Source organism: Equus przewalskii, chromosome 4, assembly GCF_037783145.1.
Source record: "Equus przewalskii isolate Varuska chromosome 4, EquPr2, whole genome shotgun sequence".
NCBI classification, from domain to species: domain Eukaryota; kingdom Metazoa; phylum Chordata; class Mammalia; order Perissodactyla; family Equidae; genus Equus; species Equus przewalskii.
This window is the reverse complement of record NC_091834.1, coordinates 35,111,404-35,133,753: the sequence shown is the minus strand read 5'-3', so window position 1 is coordinate 35,133,753 and position 22,350 is coordinate 35,111,404. Positions and strand designations below refer to the sequence as shown.

The following is a 22,350-nucleotide window of genomic DNA, read 5'->3' as shown; positions in this document are numbered from 1 at the left end:
TCGAACATGTGTAGATTTACTTCTACACACTAAAGAACTACCTCCAAATTGAATCAGTAAATATCTAAGTTATAAAATCAACTGCCATTCACTTGTTTCCACCCATGTTCTGTCTGGTGTGCCATACACAGTTGGATGTACTCTAAATATTAGGATCATATATTTTTCCTACATTTTATTAAATTTTTCAAACATACAGAAAAACAAAAGAATTATACAGTGAACATCCATATACTCACTACATGGATTCTACAATTAACATTTGACATGTTCGTTGTGTAACATATCTATTCATCTGCCTATGCTTCTATCCATCCGTTCCACTATTATTTTGATGCATTTTAAAGTAAGTTGCAGATATCAGTACACTTCACTCTTAAACATGCATGTCATTACTTAGAGCCCAATATATATTTATGTCTTTTCAGTAAGTTTCACTTATAATAAAATGTCCACATTTTAAGTTCATCATTTGATGAGGTTTTAATGGTCTTACACAGGGAATATCACATTGCTATGTAATAGGAGAAATCATTTTTCATTCAGAATTGGATAATACGATTTTTTTTTGTTTTGCCAAAAAAAGTTTCTTCAATGTCACTGCTCTTTCCTACTCTCACTAAATCCTCAGTGGGCAAAACACTGATACGTACAACAGCCAATAAGAGGACAGGCACAGAGTACTCAGATTATGATAATTCTTAACCTTCTGTGTCACTGCCAAATTTGAGAAACAAATGAACACCAAACAGTTCTCTCCAGAAAATGCATCTATATAACTACATGCAGATTTTCTCATACAGTTTCAGTTGGTTCACAGACTTTCTGAATTCCATTAATAGACCCATGGACTGCAGGTCAAGAAGCTCAGGATTAGCGTGTCAGAATATGGAACCATCAAGCAGCATTTCCACCATCTAGCCATAATTTAAGAGCATATTGCAGAGGAAATATCCTTCATGAAAGTTAAGCCCTTGAAGCTAATTCTTTTTGAGCAAGGGCCTAGGGATACTCCTGTTAAGGGGGGCGAGGCTTATGTGATAACCTACGCTCTCCCTACATGATAAAAATACAACCAACCAAATAAAAACAAAACACAACAAAAATCTCATCCAGTTTATGCATCACGCTTCCTTCAAGAGAGATGGAACCTGGACCATTCTATTTGATGAAGGCAACTGCCAAGAGAAGAAGCATAAATGGGCATTGTGAATCCCTAAATAGGGATCTAAATAGATGATCCTCAGCGTAGGAGGAGCTGAGTCAAAGACTCTTTTCCTCAAACACAATCCTTCACTCTTCCCTCCCTTTTCTTCTCTATTAAAGTCATTTTCAGTGATTTGCCAATATTAATGCAGGATTAAAGACAAACAGAAATGAATTCCACGGCACTCATTCTTACTAAGTATATTAAATACCATTAAAATCATTTTATTTCAGATGCTATCTTTGTCATTTTATTGTTGTAAAAATAAAAATTATTATAAGGGCTTCTTGTAGCTTTGCCAATGACCCTGAACTCTTATTTTCCATTTTAAGGCAAAACAGTATCAGCCAAGAATTTACAATTGTTTTTAATATGGCCACCCATGTTTACCTCAAAAAGGGTCACAGACAACTCATCTGAGCAGTTGGAGAGGATTTATTGTGCCTCTAGTCCCCATAGCAGCCTTCAAGGCAGGTATTTTATTTTATGGTTGAGAAAGCTCAAGCTGGTAGAGAAGTACTTCCCATTACTACTCTCTGAACAAAGGTTTGTTTCTCTTCTCAATAATAGTCGTTCTTCTTGTCATCAGACCAACTCATGGTCTTCTGAATCTGCTCTTCACAGACTGATCTGGCTTTTATGGCCTTACTTCTGTCATTTCAGAGTTGTGGTCTACCAAGACTTGGCCTGGCAGCTTGGCATTCTGATGATTCTTGCTCACTTTCATCTCCTTGATTAAACTTCGTCTATACTTGTACACTGTTCATCCCAGGCACTGAATTACTTGTGCCTTTCTTGCTAGGGGACAGCTACCTCTGGTTATGTGGTGTCTCTCTGTGAGCTGACTTGGTAGCACTGAGACCCAAGGACTGCAAATCTTCGGGAGCCAGTTAAGAAGGGAAAAGGAAAATGTGGAGTCAGTGATGAATCATGATGCCTCAGTCTTATTCCAATCAGCACAAGGTTGTCATAGCAACAACACCTAACTGTCCTGCTACCTTGCTCCTCTCACTGATCTGCTTGCTGGTTTGGGTGTTCAAGGGAATTTGCACAGAATGCTTCAGTTCTCTGATCCACATAGTTTTACTTTTATACAACTTAATTTGATATCATCTCTTGAGTATAAAATAAAGAAGAAACTAAGAATTTCAAAATCAAAATATACGTTTTTTTTTGTGAGGAAGATTGGCCCTGAGCTAACCTCTGTTGCCAATCTTCCTCTGTTTTATGTAGGGTGTCACCAAAGCATGGCTTGATGAGCGGTGCTAGGTCTGCTCCCAGGATCCGAACCACCTGTGAACCCTTGGCCACCAAAGCAGAGTGTGTGAACTTAACCACTTATTTCTCCAGGCTGGCCCCAAAACATGCATGTTTTTTGACCACAGTTCTCCACTTGATCTCATGCAACAAGACCATTCCTCATTTTCCCTCCTTGAAGCTTCCCATTTTCTCTTCTCTTATTTGCCCTTCCCTCAATGCACTCACACACAACAAACACACACACATGCACATTATTTGAATGTCAGTTGGTGATATTTTTGAAGGAATGTTCCAAAGAGAAATTCTAAACATATAGATATGGGATCCAAAGCATCCTGCAGACTTGGAATTCTATAGTTAAGCCAAAGTAGAGGATGTTTAAGGAAAAACTGGACTTGGAATAATGAAATCTAAACCTTTTTCATTTGACATGTCTTTCTTTTAAATAATAAGCGAGGCTCATTTCCTTTACTTTCAAGCACCAAGAAAATAAGATGTTCTTTAGAGGTTCTCAGGGAATATATATATAGAAAACCTTGCTGTGATTGTTTTAGTGGCTTGTGGAGCCTGGCGGCCCTGGTGTTGCCGACCCTGGATCAGTAAGTGATCTTCCATGATAAAGAAGCACCAGGGACCGTACAAAGACCAAAAGCAAGAAAGTACTGACAGTGGGGCCAGACACCAGAGGCACTACCAGGAACTGAGCACAAAGGCGGAGTCAAGCAGCTTTGAGGTCATTTGTGTGGGGCAGACATTCTACATCTGATGACGACGTACAGAGGGGATTGAGGAGGAGTTTACTTGGGCTGCAGTTTGCAACCCTCTTCAGACCCAGAAACATGGGGCTTGATTGCTAGACGCACACGAGACCAGCTCATTTCATTTTGACGCTGTCCCTTCCTTCACTTTCTTTTCTTATTAAAGTCTTCAATCTGTGTTCCTTTCCATGCCTGACATCCACACAGGTCTTCCATTTCTGTCCCCAGATTTGTTTTCCTCCTTTAGAAATCTTTCTTGAATATCTCTGAGATCAAAGAAAATAACAAGGCGTGTCTTTCACCCTGCTCTAGAAGTGCTTTATAGTACCTCCAGTGTTTGCTAACACTTCTGTGGTGGTCTTCAGTGCTATTTGCTAATTTCCAGCTCTCTGCCTTCTGGACCCCGGGCGCAATGCCCTTTCCCATTCCCTTGGAAGTTAGGCATGGCATTCAATCTGCTCTGACCAATGAAATGTGCACATCCATGTGGCTGCTTTAAGGGCCAGTATTCATATTGCCACGTCTCCTCCCCCTGCCAAGGTGATTGAGGAAGCATGTATGGAGATGCAGCCTCTGTTAGCCTGTGTCCTTGAGCAGAGCTCCCTGATGACTTATATTAGACACACAACATGAGAAAGAAAGAAACATCAATTATACTAAGTCACAGCAAAACCTAGCCCATCTTGAATGATATAATGCCTATCATGTCTAATTTGGATCATAAGTCCTTGGACAAAAACTACAACTTAACTATTTTTCAAAATAATCCTAGTGAGGTAGTTGGTTTTGAATCTGGGTAAAATTCAATAATAGTATTTTTGAAATTATAAGCATGAAATGTCATTATATCAAAAAGGATCTGGAGGGATATAAACCAACTATTAATAGTGGCTACCTCTGGGAAAGAGACCAAGATTTTCTGCAGTGGGTAGAAACTTTAAAATTTTCAGCTATTACATGTTATTTGGGTACTTTCCAACAAGAATGCATTTGGTAATTATTTGTGTAATTAACACACACAAAATGTGATAAACTGCTGGCCCCGTAACTGTGGTTGGTGAGACAAATATTTGGAAGTTGTAAAGAAAAACTAGACCTGTTGGGCACTTGGCATAGTTGATGAGCATTGTTTAAAGCTTTGCTAAATATCCTTATGTTTAAGAGAAAATTGTTCAGAAAAGGAAGGCAGAAGTAAAATATGTTTCATGCTGCACATTGTATATCCAAATCAAACTATTTTGTGATTTTTTGGTAATGATATCTTTCAAGGCATTAGCAATGAACTGAAATGATAAAGAGGAAAAAAGAGAGATATGATATCTAAATAGAAAATAATCACGAATGTCAAACATTGCTCAACCTCTTCAACTACAAATACATAAGACACATGTATGAAGAAAGAAAATCAAATAACTACATATTTTTAGGCACTTTGGTCATTACTAAATTAAAGATGCACCCTTCAAATTGAACATGCTTTTATTTTACCCCCTTATTTATAGAAATGAAACAAGGTTAGAATCTCTTATTTCTAAATTGATCAACAATTATATAATATTGATGTACTGTTGTTCCACAGTCATACCTTATTTTGAGGTATGATATGATGTTGGCAATAAGGCAATGGAATTATCTTCTTTATCCAATGACTAGTTTCTCTATAACCATATTCTATAATGAGCACTGAGAGAAAAGATTTGGACTTTGTAATTTTTATTTAAAACTTTAACTAGAGATTCTGAAATTCTTACTCTAAACATAATATTGGCATGTTTCTTATGATTATCAATCTAGCTATCCAGCTAACTATCTTATCTATATCTAAGCTACCTATCTATTTACACACATACTACACCTTGGTCCTGAGCTTCTAGCTCTTAGCTGGTGAACTTAGAATCCAGGGGAAGAAACTGGCAATTGAGTACAACTCTAGGGAATTCCACTAACACTGAGGGCTCTGTTTTGTGTGGATATTGATTTCAGTAGCTTAATTTGGGAGGAGATAAACACCAGATTCTTCCCACTACTTCTTTCCTCTCAATTCCATCCAGGGTTGACTAACACTTTTATTTTGTTATACTGTTCATCATCAGTAATAAAGAGTATGAGTTAAAATATATGCAGAATGTTTGACACTCTTTAAAATCTTCATTTGATTACTGGAAATCAAAATTTCCTTAAAAAAATTACAATAAATCACACAGTAAGTCTCAGCACTCAAGGGATCACTCAATAGATGTTGAGTCCCTCACTCTCCCTGACCGGAAAATTGTTACAATCCTTAACACATAAAAGTAATACTTCATAATAAAAAGGAGGAGAATTATGGGATTACTGGTGAAAGGAACATTACTGTGTTCAGAAGTATGTTTGGAGGAAGTTGCTAACCAGTTGTCTTAAGAGATTTCCACATACTCCCTGTGATATTTTCCCTCACTAAAGTTTGGGTTTGAAGCTAACATTGAAGTAGCTGTTTCTTGATTCTCATGTGTTATGAAAAAGAGAAGGATTTCTTAGCTGTGGCATGTGGCCAAGAGCCTACCAGAGGAGTACTTAACAGTATTTAACTATATTTTAATAAAAATAGAATAACTTATTACAAGAGCAAAGAGTAATTATCATGCTTAAATGAATTATAGGAAGTTTTAAAGAGATGTGATGATATAGACATAATTATGTACTGTTTTTAGAAAGTTAACTATTCTCTATCACTGCTTTATTTAATCTTGATCCTATCCTCTTGCTTTAATTGAGCTAATATTTTACCTTTAAGCTGTTTTTGGAGGTATTTCCGCCTGTAGATCTATTGTAAATCTGTTATTTTCAGGAGTGTTACCAAGTATAAAATCTCACGTGCATATTTTTTCCATAAAGAGTAGAATGAACTAACCCTCAAAGAGAATCTTTAATTATCACAGATTCTATGGGGTCAGCAATAGTCCAGAACTCCTTATATCTAAATTCACTCTTTCTCTGTCTTAGAATTTAAAGAAAAAACAAACAAATGAACAAAAATCCCACCTTTTGGATTCATGTGATTGCTGAAAGAGAAAGACTATAGTCAAATCTGTCCCCTTGTTGAAGAACATTAACCCATATAAATATTTTTCCTCAAAGAGAAGGATTCACTCAAAAGCAGCTTTTTGGCCTTTACTGTCAACTTAGAAGACAAAGCTTTTGTAACTTGCATATATTCAATGAATGGACCATTAGCAGCCATCCTGTCCACCTCAAAGCCAGAATGGAGGCAGCTCCTTCTTTCAAAGAAACTCCATGAGAACGCGCAGAATTGGAATCCTCATACATTGCTGGTGGGGATGCAAAACAGTGCAGCCACTTTAACCTTTATAGCAGCATTATTCATAACAGGCAAAAAGTGGAAACAATCCAAACATCTGTCAACTGAAGAACAGATAAATAAAACATGATATATCAATAGAATGGAATATTACTTGGAAAAAAAGAAAAGAAAGAAATATAATACTTATGCATGCTGAAACATGCATGAACCTTGTAAACATTAAGTTAAGTTAAAGAGTCAGTCACAAAAGGCCACATTTTGTATGACTCCTTTTACTTGAAATGTCCAGAATTGGTACATCCACAGAAATAGAAAATAGATTAGTGGTTGTCTGGGGTTGTAGGGAAGTGGGAGTGGGGAGTAACTGCTAATAGGTATGTGGTTTCTTTTTAGGGTGATGAAAATGTTCTGGAATTAGATTGTGGTGATGTTTGCACAATTCTGTGAATATACTAAAAACCATGAAACTGCACACTTTAAATGGGTGAATTTTATGGTGTGTGAAATATATCTCAATAAAGTTGTAAAATAAATTAACTCTATGCTTTCTCTAGGCATAAAGTCTAAAACCATAATTTTGGAAGTAATTTGCCCATCTTATAATGATAATAAAGATGAAGATGATGTTGACAATGATACATCGGGGGCTTTAGGGAAGCAAAATATTAGAGAAATATGTACAAATGGAAAGTGGTTGTATTTAGTGAATGAGATTATGGGGTACTTGTTTTTGAATTTGGATATTGAACATATGTTATTTCTGTAATCAGAAAAAAGGTTAAGTATCAGAGTTTCTAAAAAAAATTAGAAGCTCTGGGGAAGGAGATCAATCAGGGCTACAGCAGGGGAACATGGTCAGAATTGAACTGGGCTTTGTAGGGTGGGTAGTATTGGATAGAGAAAGGCCAAGGGAAGGGCACCAGCCTTCTAAATAGTTCTTTTATTTCTACCATCATTGCTTACATTCTCTGGGCTCTGAGGGTGTCTTATTTACCACTGAGCTCCTAGGGTGTAGAATGATGTCTGGGACAAAGGAGGTGCTCAATAAACATTAATTGAATCTATGAAAGAATATTTGTTGCTAGAGTCCTTTGCCTAAAATACAGATGAGAACGAGGGCTACCACTTGCAACATATGTGTGCCTGTATGCAAATTAGAAAAAGGTGTCGTCTTCTCTTAGGTTGGTGTAGCTCCTCTCTAGGACTTGTGTCTGGGAGAGTCAATCATGCATTCACCCATGACCTGTCCCAACCCTGCTGCCTGGCCAACCTCTCCTCTGGAGGCCCTGCCCCCAACTACATACAGGAGAAAGTCCATGCTCCTGGGGCTGGCAACCAAGGCCCTTCAATCTGACCCCAACTTTCCTGTACCATCATCACCATTTCTAACACCCATTCTGTGTTTAAGCCATAGTAATGCTATGCTTCCATGTGTTGGCTCCCACTACTGCCTTCATCCCACCAATTCCGGGCTTTTAAGCCAAACATTTATCACTTAGTAAAGATGAGACCTCCACATTCTAACATTGCTTTCAGTGATTGTCCAGGACCCAACCTCTTGTCCTTGCACACTCCCTTTCCGACTCTCCTTCCATCTGACTTTTGATTCCTTCTTCATTTGAAGCTCTATTCCTGTTCATGGGATTTAGATCTGGATTTTAGTATGAGGTAGGAATGCCAGCTTTTGACTCTTTACCTTTCCTTTGGTCTGGTCTTGGCCCCCTTTGGACAGTTTCCCTGGCCCCTTTGGATGAAATCGTCAGCCTGACTCCTTAGCATTCCTCAGGTGGAACCTGAGGAAGTCACTTTCCTCTCTGAACCTACCCAGCATATTGTACAAACCTTTACAAAACTTTGATCATATCATATTATGTTGTTTCCTTACACATTTCCACCTTTAGACTTTTGGAGCTTCTAATGGAAGGAACCATAAACTTGTTCTTCACTGCTCAGCACTGTCCTGGCATATAGCGGGCAATCAATGAATTAGTACGGAGAAAATGAAAAATTGGAACATGGAGACAGGATCTGGTCTGAGTAGAGAAAAGGACTTTGGGGGTATGTTCTACTAGAATGGAGTCAGATTGTGAAATGTCTTGAAATTCAAATAGAAGACTTGTGGTAGAAAGAAATAAGGAGTCACTTCAGATCTCTGAGAAGGGAAATGACATGATGCAACACCATTTTGGAAGACTTATTATGTGTCACCATTCAGGGTGGAGGAGAACAAGGGAGAGCCTGTAGTCACAGCGAGCACTCAATAAATGTTTGTTGTTTGATTGGTTGAGCCTGGAGAAACTCTTACAGAAATACAGGTATGAGATGAGAGACGGAAGAAAAGGGCAGAAATTCAAGAGATTTTTAAAGCAAAGATAGGCAGGTTTGGGAGGCTGATAGGAAATGCAGACAAAAGGAGAATAGCTAGAGCCACTGCAAGCAGCGGGACCAAGGATGAGGAAAACAGCCGGGAGGGGAAGCTGACTTGTATGGTGAGAAGAACCCAGCTTTGAGTATCTTGAGTTGGGGTGGCTGGTCTGTGTGCACACGTGTGCTTATGTGACTGTGGAGTGAGGCACGTCTGGGATACAAACCCTGCACTGTTCCAATGAGTCCTCCCTCCCACTGTGCACCACCCCCACCCCGGGTTTAGTTTTCAGCCAACAAAAACAAAATTACTCATAAAATTAATGGAAACAATCTGCTTTTTCCTTGCCATGGAAAGGATTTTTCTTAATTACTTTTTTGTTATTGTTGTCCTTTGAATCATATATCCTGCAGCTTGATTAAATCCCTTAGAAGTCAACTAAGCATTAGAGGTTTGCGGCATGAGTCTCCGAGCTGCTGTTTACTCGTCCCCATGTAAACAGAGACGCCTTGGAAGGCGGCACTTCAGCTGGGGTAAGGAGCACATGCCTTTCCTCTCTGGTGCACAACTCATTCCTCAACATTTTCAAGGAAGTAGGATCTGGTTAAAATATTAATAAAAATGGAGTCTCTGGATAATCTCTCAATATAAAGTTAGGTTTTCTAATATAAATCTTTTAAATTGGTATAGGTCTTTTCATTTAAAACAAAAAGTGCTTTCCATCTGTATTTTTTCCTTTTGTTCTCTCAAATTCTCCTTAAAGGAGGCATGGCAGGTGGTACAATCCTCATCTGAAAGATATTTCCTAATATAAACTGAGACATTAAGGAAGTTTCTAGATGATCTGGCTTGTAAGGGCTGGAACCAGGCCTCAATGGCAAGACAAAGTTCTCTCTGCTCTGCCAACCTCCCTCCTCCCAAAACCCTGAGGGCAAAAGTGTCAAGTATTTTTCTGCAATGGGAAAAGCTGGGAGAATCTGAGACAGAGGCCGCAGATACTGAGGCACGAGGGCGGTGTGCGCAGACCCCAGCCCGCGCTCCTCCAGGCACTCATGCCTGTAGGCTACAGCGGCCAAGGCCCAGTGTGTGCCACAGGAGAGCTTCATGGCAGATGGTTCCCTTCTGTCTCCAATCCTCCCTGGCTTCCCAGGAAGAACAGAATTTGTTGCGAGAGAATACGGACCTAAATCTGGGCTGATCTGAGTGAGCAGCTGGGTGCCTGGCCCTCCCTACAGCTAAGATTACCTTCGTCCTGACTTCCAAAAAAGATGTGAAGGGAAGAAGGTTCTCTTGTTGGTCTTAAAAATCTCTTCTCTTGTTCACAGCCCACAGCCTCATGCCAAAAACCTAGTTATGCCCAGGCCCAATGACCACGGCTTTATTACCAAAGGGTAGAAGTTACAAATGAACAAAAAGGCAGTTGAACTCACACACAATTCTACTTGATCAAGAGAGAAACATTGTTAACATTTTGCTTATATTTTTCTGTCTTCTTGCTTTGCATATAAAAGTATACTTTAGTTATTGAAATGAGGTTGTACTATCCATAGATATTTTGCAACCTGCTTCTTTCACTTAGTGATAGGCATAGAGCATATTTCAGTATGTCATCAAATATTACTTTAATGACTATTTAATAGGTGCAGCATGAACTGCATTATCATTTAAACTTTTCTTCAAAACTAGAAAATAAACTCCTTGAAGGCAGGAGTGATGTGAATTTGTAATGCATTTTGCATCCCAAGCATCTGGCCCAGCATCTGCCATGATAAACATTAATGATATTTAGTTAAGAGGGAACCTCTGATGGAGTTAATTGTGTGGTTGTCTTTTGCTACCTCCGTTGGGAAGAGGAACTTGAAGACTGTGAATTTCTTACAAATGATCTTCATACATGTTTAACCTGATGTCCCTGAGCTCCTGGTATTAGAGTGCAATAAAAAAATTCATGGATAGAAAGTTGTACATTTAATGACAACACTGGATGTCATTGATTTCTTAGCTATTTCATTTCAAATCCAAATAAGAACACTGAACTCCGCTGCAGCTTCTTTCATGCTAGATCAGCAGCAAGGATAGCAAGTAACAAAGTTGGGAAGAATAGTCATGTGCTTACGTAAGAAATCCAGTAAATTCTGTGCCCACTGGAGATTAGCAAGGCCCTTTGGCTTAAGCCCAACTATAGGGATTTGCAGAAGTCCTGTGTCCCAGGTGGCCACTGATTAACTTTTGGATAATATGTATTGTTTGGCATAATTGGGAGGAAAGTGATTTTGACTAATTATCCATTTATAACACCAAAATAAAATAACAGTAATAATAACCCTTTTCAAGGTAGAGGGGATAAACATTCCAGACATTTGTTCTGCATTTGCAGGATTGGCATCTGATCATTTTAATAGTCTTCATCCTTTTATGCTTGACTACTTCATAAATATTTTTGTTAAACTATCTATTCCTTTGCACATTTTAAAGTTGAAACAGGATATTTTTATCATAAATTTAAGCAGTAGCAAATGATATAATGTTTGGCTTATTGAAAACACTGACATTTTAAAATAAAGATTTTACATCATTCTTTAAAATGGACCCAATACAATGTAAATATATTTGATCTACCATCTTCCATTAAAAAAAGTACATGAATAAAATATTCTTTAAATCGGAAATTTTACATCATACATTTTCTTATTTAACTAGTACTTCTATTTCACTTCCATAATAGAATTTTATCCTACTATAATATATTCTTATCCTGGAACGTCTTTATCACTCTAACATATTCTATAGCATAAATATACACAGGAATTTAAATGTAATTTAAAAATTTCACAAGACAATAAGATTCAAAATATTAAAACATTTCTTCTGGACTGAATTGTCATTACAATGATTGTTGGGATGTAACTGATCAAAGTCACAAAACATTACAAAATAGAAAGTAATTCTTAAACATAAAACTAAACATTTATTGGAAATGCATCTACCTCTTAATGAGGCAGATGAGGGTGACCTCCCTTCACCCCAAGTCAGTGGATGCCTCCCTGGAAGAAGAGTATTTATTATTAGAATGACTACGGGTGCTTTGATTAGAGGAGGCTTTCTGGGTTTCTGTAAGTGGATCCATCCCTTTGTTTGTTACCTGGAGGTTTGTACAGCTCAAGACAGTTCTACATAGTATGGGTGGGATGGATGAGAGGACGCTTTCTTTGTAAAGGGGACGAAGAGCATTGGGAAAGGAGAAGCAGCAGGTGAATTTTATATTATGTGTACTTTACCACAATAAAAAATTTGGAAAAAAGTCGGACTGAAAGCCCATTCAAAAACAAGTTTTTTATAAAAGTTATTTGGTTATAATATCACTTTAAAAATCATTTTTCTTTTTTATTTGGTATATTCTTCTTTATAAAAAATCAAATACAAGTGAACTAAAATTATTTTTAATTAAATCAATTTTCACTGAAATGAAACGATTGAATTGCATTTCTCCACTTAAAAACTGTCTTCCTATGCAGATGGTACCAAAGTGTCTAATATTGTGGTCTTTAAACTACTCTAAATATTATTTTAATATAAGAAAACTTTCAAATTTACAATGCATATTATCTATTACACATATGTGCACGCACACACACAGTCATTTATTTCTGCCATCAGAACTAAAGGGTAGATTCTGACACACACAGTGGAATTATTCATAGTACTGAAACAATAAAACACTTAAAAGCAAAAATTTTCTCTGTATATAAAATTAATACATAAGTATGTATTTTTTAAAGATCCCCAAGTCCAGTATTTTGGGAAGAAACATGCTAAACTGAGCATTTATCATTATTTTTAGGCCTATGATGAAGTTTGGACTCTAGTCTTTTCCATATCTGTGAACAGACAGGGAACAACTTATCATAGCATCACTATTTGACCTCTAAGGAACAGCTCATGTCATCACAGAGCAAAAGTGCTAGCGAAACATTTATCTAGATGAAAGACCTCAAGCAGTTAACCTGCTCAGCAGAGGCAATGCAACCAGGCAACAGGATAATGACCTCTATCCAAATGTGGAAGGTACATCAATTTAATACCCTGACAGCTTGACAAAAGATGATGGCAGCTCAGCAGGAAAACATTAGCCATGATAACACAGGGTACTGTATGTGAAAAGAATGAATTATAAAGCACAATGCTATTTGGGCCGAGTAGGGATTTTTTTTTCAACCAACTTTATATTTAGGACAGTAGTCATGCCTAAAGCCTCCTTCCTTTCTTTTCTACCTGAAGAATATCCTGATAAAAGTAAAAAGGCAGTGTGGATTAAATTGATAGCTTAAATGCAAATGGAGTTTCCTGACTCACCCAGGCGATGCTGAGCACCATTTCTGGCAGGCTTGCTACTGTTACTGTAACAGTTACTGTTTCAGAGTAAAAAAATATGGGCATTGGAAAACTGGCTTAATCTATTTGAAAAAGACAGGTAACTCAAATAAGTGTAGACAAGACCAGGCTTACTGTGTGTTATTTTGTTTGATTTTTAAAGGGAGAAGGTACTTGGCACACTTTGGGGTGCCTCAGATCTTCAGCTGTAAAATCTCCCCACTGCAAATTCAGTTTAGAAAACAATTTAATTTTAGAGTGGTAGCATGATCATGCTTGTATGTTTATTCAAGGACCTTTACTCTGTGACAGGGCTTCAGCCTGTGAGGTTTTCTCTACACATGGCAGGCAGCTGTCAGAACCAGTGCGAGGGGTGAAAGGGCAGCTCGGCTGCTCTGTTAAATCACGGGGTTCCATCAACATCTCAGAATTCCTGCCGAGTGGGAGCTGGGAGACCACAGATTAGAGTACACTAGAGTGTGTATATTAGGTCACTCAGTGTCTATCAAAGCGATATCACGCCGGTGAGCTGTACAATGGATTTTACTGTGTTCTGTTCAAAGAAAATGTAAGGAAAGTGGACATGTGTGTAGCAGACCACAGCTGAACACTGAATTCTCCTTGTCTTCAAATGGATGGGTTTATTATCCACAAAATGAACGACGAATAGGGGCACAATCAATAGCTTTGGAAATCATGCAAAGCTGGTGGTTTTATTCAGTTTTGGAGGTGACTGTTCAGCAGACGCATGATGAAGCAGATAGAGTCTACAGCCCAGCTCAGTCAAGGGGCTGTGATTGAGGGCCAGCACACCCGAGGGCTGGGTTATGGCTGTAGCCCTTGACGATGAACTTGCTTTACAATCTTGGATGGTCACTTCACCTCAGATTCACAAAACTTCAGTGTCTTCATTTGTAAATTGGAAATAGTAATACCTGTTTTATCTATCTCCCAAAATGGGTAAACGAAAAATGAATTTCTAAATGAGAAGGATTTTTAAAAGGTTGAAAGGAATGCAGCATGATGGTATAATGTGTAAGTGATACTTAAGAAATAGTTAAGAAATGAACTGTAACTTGTATCAAGGGATATTTGGTGTATGTACCAAAACAGAAAACATCTACTCCTTCAATACTTACTGTTTAATTTCTTTTTAACAGAGTAAAATATATGTTCCCCAAGGAATCATGTAGTCTTTAACAAGACAATGGATATAAAGTGAACAGCACCACGCCTCATAAGTAAAGTGAAATTTTAAAAAGCTGAAACATTTTGTTTAATATTTTATTTCTCAGTTACGACTTCTGTAAGGGGCTCCTTGACTGTGATAAGCATACACCTGAATTTATATTAATAACCATAGTTAACTTGAACAAAATGTTTATTAGATGCCAGGCACTGTTCTAACCACTTTACCAAAGTTAGTTAATTTAATTCACGTAACCATATATAAAGTGGCCCCAATTATCAGCTGTTAGGCTCGATCACCATCTTACAAAACTATCAGGCTCTACCTTATGATCTCCTTTTGGGTTACACCTATTTTCTAATCTTGTAAAATGTGAACAAGCCAATAACCTTGTACAAAACAACTTCATTTCATACCCTATGAAGTAGACACTGGTCTTTTCACATTTTTTTAGAGGAGAATATTACGCCCCAAGACGTTAAGTGATCTGCACGGTAGCCCAGTGGTATACCCAGGCTTCACACCCAGCAGTCTGGTTCCTATCACACTGTACTGCCTCTCTTTGCATCACAGAAGCCCAAGGCCCCGTTGCCTGGGGGCAATGTCATGATGGCTGATTTGGAATCCAAAACTGAGACACCAGGTTGAGATCTATTTAGTCACCCAGAAAACAGCACAAAATACAATGTGGCATTGAGACTGGGTTCACGTTGGAACCATGGCGTTATCTACATTATAGCAATCAGCCGGGTAGTTGGTTGTTCTAGTGTGAATGCAGCAATGGGCACATGTCAAAAATGCACTTCCCAGGTGAGGGAGCTGAAAAGATACCTTATGGCCTTAAGTCTCTGTTCATCCATGTGAACTGCAACCTGAAATGGACTTCTAACATTCACCACTCTGGATGAAGAAAAGGTAGCATGCAATAAGGCAAATGTGGGGGCCATTGTCTTTTCTTTTTTTAAATTAGAAATGTTTCTTCATTGTTTGGAAATAAGTCCTTGAAGAGAATCTTTAAAAGATGCTACAGAAATTCTTAGTTTGAATTCCATTTTGTCCGTTTGTTACTGGGTGACAAAAGAGAGTGTGAAATACAAATAGGCATAAATAGAGCTGCATATAACTGCTTTGTAGCTTCCCCTTCAATAAATTCAGAGATTGTCTTTGTATCCAGTGACCTTTTATGGGGAATTTAAAACCAAAAATAAAAAGACAGTACAATTTATCTATACCAAGACCCAATTATAATTCTCAGCCTCATCTTTTATGGTTACTTCTCAAAATTCAGCTTAGCTAGCAAGAACTGAAAAATATTCCTTTTTTCTGGATAATATTCTCAAGTGAAGTGAGGATTGGGGTGCTTCCTTTCCAGCCCTTGTGGATGGATGCCCTCATTGGTGACTGATTCTTTAATGAGCTTCACCAGCAGGTCCAGGAGCACAGAGGCTGCCCAGTTCTCTAGATTCTAATAAGTGATCACTTCAGATGCAGATTGAGCTGTGTTGTTGCGACAGGTCAGAGAAACCAGTGAGTATACTCTATGAATAACAACAACAGAAATTGAGATGCATTTACAAACATTTTCAAACTTACTCAGAGACCTTGTAAATAAAAAGGGAAAATGCCAAATTACTTAGATGGTAAAACCAGTCCCAACCATCAGCTTCTAGGCTGGATCAGTATCTTACCAAAAAACATAAGGCTTGGTATTATGATCCTATTATGGGTAAATTCATTTTCTAATGTTGCAAAATGTGAGTAATCTGACTGCCGTCTACAAAACAATTTAATTTCATGGATTTTGTCATCAGTAGGGCAGCTACAGGCTGCTGCATTGCTTTAAAAAATTAATTAAGAGGCACTTCAAGTTTAGCCTCTTTGCAAGGCCATCCTATTTATTTATAAATTTTATTAATTCTGAAGCCAGTCGCTCCTCAATGGAGTATTTATGTTCAACTAGGTCAGGTCCACTGGGACGATATTTGGTCTTTCACCGCAGACACACACTGAGCCTGTACGAGCAGCAGGCTCAACCTACCGAACACACACTTCCTTTCCTAAGATTTGACTACATGAATTTGTTAGACTTTTGTGGAAAAAAAAAAAATGTACCTGGAAATCCAGACACACATTTCATGAGTCTCTCTACGTGAGACCTTCTACACATAAGGCTGTCAGTAACACGCTGCCTCCTTCTTAGGGAAACAGGCGTTTGGCAAACAGTCCATTTGTGATGGTTTGTGGGGATCGGTAGAATTAACAGTGAAGGGCACCCCAAACATAAGTAGAAGGAAACACTAAAAACTGCTCTTTCACATTACATTAGTTTGCTCAAAAAGTATGCACTCGCTGACCAAACCTACAAACCACAAATTTTCAAGTATGTTGCAATAGAATAAAATTTAGTAAAGTACTACGTGAGATAAAAAACATTCATGTTTATATTTCCCAATAATGCCATGATTGACTAACTTTGGTAATGATGATGCTGTAGAAAGAACTTTAAAAACAAAAACACTGCGGACGCATTTGACATTTAAAATGTTCACATGCACGTTAACATTCGTTTCTCCTTTGAGAAAAGGGGATGCATGGCTTACTTTGAGAACTAGTTGAGCCAGCCCCGTTGGTAGGGAAGCATTACAAGCACTGGGAATGTCCACTTTGTTGGTCTTCCTGCTCTCCAATTTTACTCAGTAGAATGATGAACACCGTTCCCTTTTGAAACTGTTATTAGCCAGAACTCACTGATGACTTGGCATAGAATATTAGAGTTGAGAGGCTTCTGGAGATCCAAAACTCTATACTCACTTTACAGAAAGAGAACCAGAGAGCTTGTACAGATTAAGTGACATGTTCAAGGTCACAGCTAGTGGTGACAAGGTTAGACTTAGTCCAAAACCCATGTCTTTGGACTCCTAATATGGTGCTCAGTCACCCCATCACCCTAAATGTGATGAAAGACAGATAAATGACACCAATTCCTTACAATTTCTATGTCAGCACATGATTATTAGATGTACGCTGTTGACTCTATGAGTTCTCTGAGGTTGGAAGAAATGTGCAGCAATCTAAATGTCACAGGCCTGGAAGTAATCAAAAGGAAGCTGAATGTTAGTTACTACTGTGCATAAAGCTCACAGCATATCTGTGGTCGGTTGCAATGTATTATTAGAGCTTGGGTTTTTGTTGTGACTGTATGAACCAAGCCACATAGGGAACGCTGAAGAGTGATCACAAAAATACCTCTTTTCCTACTGTCCCTCAAGCAGCAGGGATCAAATAACTGTTTCTCAGTTGTCTGTCTTTTAAACAAAAATATCTCCTTCACTCTACATGTGTCTGTGGCAAGTTGGTGTTTGCTTCCTCTTCTCTGTTCTGTTCTATTTTTTAGACCCCAACCTTGGATCACCAGGGGATACCGGGACTAGAAAGGGCCTGACATGACGTTTTACAAATTTATCTTGGATTCCTTCAGTACGTCACAGTCTGTGTTCCATAAAGGCAGGCGGTGTCGAGCAGCTGGGCAGAAAATGTTCTGCAATTGGATATGGAGCTGGCAGAATCACCAGCCGTCAATCCTGACACTTGAAGGGCCTTCTACTCTGAGCACGGCAGTTTCCACCTGTATTTCGGGCCAGCTGCTATTATGCCAACATTGCAATAATGGTATGTTTTATTCATCTGCAACATAGCCAAGTCTTTCTACATTTGTCTAGGAAATCACAGAGCTAGGTGAGACTTGGAGGAGCCATCTTTACTCTACTTTATTGCCTAACAGCACACAAACCCCCTAAATCCTTTACCCTGACTCTGGCCTGGCCACCTACTAGCCAGACATGTTTCTTAACCTTATTTTGCCCCCATAGCCTCATTGTGAAATGGGTAGAGATAATAGTAGCTCTCTCTTACAGTTGTTCTAAGGATTTAACGAATAGTTATAAGTGCAAGACTTATATAGGACATGGCATATAAGCACTATACAAACATTAGTTATAATTATTGTTTCCACTCCACAGAGTTAAGACTTCCTCATAGTTTTGCATCTCAGCTGGCTGTAATTACTTTTACATCCATGAAGGAATGGCTTTTTAAGCTAATGAACATCATATGGCTATACCATAACTGATTCAACCATTCACCTCTTATTGGACATTTACAGTCATACATTGCTTAATGATGGGGATACATTCTGAAAAATTCATCATTAAATGGTTTTGTCATCATGTGAACATCATACAGTGTACTTACACAAACCTAGACAGTATAGCCTACTACACATCTAGGCTATATGGTAATAATCTTATGAGACTGCTGTCAATATGCAATCTGTCGTTGACTGAAACATTACACAGTGCATGACTGCAGTGTGTTTCCAATGTTCTGCTATGTAGATAATGTTGTATGCTATCCGTCACTTCTAGAGACATCCTTATAGCTTCCCTATGAGGTGGATGCTCTTAATAATGCCAGTTCTCAAATGAGGAAACCATGACTTAGACAATATAAATACAATATGATGACACAACTAGTTAAGGGTTATGTGCAAGACTCAAACCCATGTTTTTGGATCCCAAAGCCTTAATCAGTTCCCTACACATCTTATACCAAATGGTTACAATAACAACTAGTTTGTACACCTAAAATTGCAAAATCCATTTATCTAAAATTTTTCTTATATGGACCATCTTGTTCCTCAATAATTCAGAATAACCTCAGTATTATTTTCCCCTTGGGCGCAAACTTCTCAATATAAAACCCTCGACCTATTATTAGAAATGTTTACATTGCAAAACCTTGCACTGGCTTCTAAAGGCCCTGGACACTGCCTTGCACCAGTTCATTCCAGATTGCCTGGACTAGCAAGACACAGAGTGAACAGAAAGAGCAATTTCAGGGGCCCAAGGAGACAACATAACTACATTCCAGCAAGAAAATCTTCTTTGCTGCTTTCCCCTGCTATAGGCTTGTACACCACATTTAATAAAATCTGACTAAATACCTTGTCGGTCAGGAGGGAAATTGCTGTCATCACTGCTGGAGCAGTGTGCATGAATCACACAGGCGCTGCTTTTAGGAACAGAGAGATAAATTTGGTCTTTTGAAGACTGAGATGATAATTGAGGAACAATTACATAAGTATACTAAATGAGCAATTTGTATTATTGCATGCACACATTTCCCAGAGAAAAGAGTCTGGAATGGCTTTGGCAACACCACACATCGAAGCTGAGCCTGTCCTCTCTGACTACATGTGCCTTCTCTAAGGGACCTACACCCATAATAACAGCTAAAATCTATCCATCACTTACCATGTGCATGACACTATTCTAAGTATTTTATATGTATTAACTCTATTTAATCCTCACAACCACCCTATGAAGCAGGGACAGTTATTATTACTATTATTTTCTCCACTTTATACCTGAGGAACCAGAGGTGTAGAGAGGGTAAGTAACTTCTCCAGGTTACAGAGTCAGTAAGTGTAAGGCTGGGATTTGACCCTGGCAGTCTGACCCTGGGGCCTCTGCTCTTTGTCACTACCCTAGGTCTTTGGGTGTCCTTGGACCTGGCTCCCTTGTCCTCTGCCCTCCCAGTCCCATTCACAGCAACCTTCTCTCATTCATTCCTCTCATTTGCTCCTCAACTGGTACCTTCACAGGGCCACTCCCCAAGCTTGGACTCCCCGGCCTCCTGCTGCCTATCTCCCCCTTCCTCTCCAAGTCTTTCTACCTGCTCCATGAAGCCTTCCGAGAGTGAAGGGAAAGTCCAGGTATCATTGAAACAACAACAACAAATCACTTCCCTTCAACACAAGGCTTCAATGATTACTAGGAGACATGGAGACAGAATATTGAATATAAAGAGTGAAAAAGTACTCATTAATACAAATACATATTTTTAGAGAAATCAGTGCTTAGAGAGACCATTGCATCTGTGCAATTTCTTGTCCATACAAAAGGCAGTTACTAAATATGTGTTGAGTGACTGAATGAATGAAGTCAGCTTGGGACTGTGGAATTTGAACAGAGGTTTTGGAAAACTTAAACTTGGATGTTTTTGTTGGATGGCTTTAAGAAGATGTCCTTCTGAAAGAAAGACCATTTTGTCAGAATATATATAATCTAATGTTTCCACGTGTTATAAAGTCCTCCACTGGAGGATTCCAACAAGTCTGTCCCTGCTAATGCCACCCGCCTGCCCAAGAAGGCAGAGACTGTTCTCTTTTATGTGCCTCTCTTTCAGGAGTTTTCAAAAAATAACAAACATTTGAGATACCAAGAGAAAAGTTAATCTTTCTTAAGTATGAAGCTTGAAGAAGGCAGAATCACTAATTTGCTCTCTCCACTTCTGTGGAGAATTTATTACTTTAGTGTTGCATAAAAAATGTACTTACATTTCATGTTGACATGCCATTTTATGAACTGTTAATAGAAATTATTGACTCACAAATTGAGGGAAAAACTAAGACTAATATTTTATTTATTATGTCCTAGCCATGTGCTGAATGCCAAGAAGAATGTGGCAGTATCTATAGCTTTGTTATTTTAATATTCAGTTTAACTATTTATTTTGCAATCATATCTTAGATTTTAAAATCCAATTTAGGTTCATTTGGTTTCATTTATTAATAGAACTTGTCTGCCTCAAACTGTTTTGAAACCGTAAATGTAAGCATTTATTAACAAGAGATTATAGTTAAAATAATGGAGGGGTTGACTGATTCAATTGTAAAAGCTTGATGTTGGTACCTTCACTCCACAGCCTTAGGATTGGCCTATCACAGAAATAGCTTGTGCTGTTACCTTGAATCAAAATACAAAGTTATTTCTCACTTTGCTCCGGTATCGAAGAAAAACTCACTGCTTTGCACAATAAACCTTCATTTCAGGAACCTCACACCCGTCAGGTTTTTCTCAGGATGTACTGTAAATTAGACAGCAAATGTCTTGGTTTCTAAAAGAAGTGAGTTCAGTTTTCAGTTTCATCTTCCACTCTTTTTAAGAAATCTATGCTCTAGCCATCCACCTGTGCTGCCCTCAAAGCACACCCTGGCTGTCCCACCACTGAATCTGTTCTGGGGCAGCTGCTACCTGACTCCTCTCTGTCCGCCCAGCCACTTCACAATATCCATAACCCACAATATCTATAATCCTACCAACTCGTCCAGCTCCAGATCAAATTCTAGCTCCACTGCAAGTCTTCCAAGAAAGGAGCAGTGTCTCTGCATTCAGGACAGCGACACCGATTGTCTGTATCTCTTCAGGCCGCTTCTCTTAGGACTTGTCTTCCCATGGTTTATGTGGGTCTCCACATCTCTCTCCCCAACTAGACTGAGTACTCGTGGAGATCAGGGATTTTGGAGACAGTCAATAATTTATTTTATCTTTTGTATTACATATAAATTTGTCAGCTGCCCTCAGTCACATGACAAATGAACTGTGGCATATAAAGACATAATGCTTATGACAGGATTGTGAAATAAAGAAGTGTGCATTTGTTATGTATGGCCTATCAGAGCAATTGCATTATTGTATAATGATACCTTGTACTCTGTAAAACCTGTAGCATCGATGTACATTAGTGGAATTGATAAATATATTACAGCAAAGGAAAAGGAAAAAGCAAGTATGGAAGATAATAAAAGGAATTTGAAATAGACAAAGAAGATCTTTAAAACTAGATACAGTATATAGTGAACATGTGATTACCTGAACAAGTAAAATCAAGACTAGAAACTAAACGTTGGCTATAGGTTTCAATCATCTGTTGAACTAAACATTTCCATACAAATATTTATAGGCCACAAGTTGCTTATTTGAATTTATTTACCCTCCCTGTCATAACACAACCTTTATATGTGTATTACTCAGATGGTGGCTGGGGACTTTTCTGACA

The 22,350-nt window shown here is 38.3% G+C and overlaps 1 protein-coding gene across 5 annotated transcripts in view; it reads right to left on the bottom strand.

Annotated features, from left to right (window-relative positions):
* Nucleotides 1-22,350, bottom strand: part of CDK14 (cyclin dependent kinase 14) — a 549,155-nt gene that overhangs the window by 16,044 nt on the left and 510,761 nt on the right. For 2 of the 5 annotated variants that reach the window (XM_070617451.1, XM_070617453.1), the window contains one exon: nucleotides 4,687-6,627. The exons of the other annotated variants lie outside the window; for them this stretch is intronic. The gene's annotated coding sequence lies outside the window, so the exon portion shown is untranslated. Of the gene's footprint in view, nucleotides 1-4,686; nucleotides 6,628-22,350 lie in introns of those variants that run through there. 5 annotated transcript variants of the gene reach the window in all.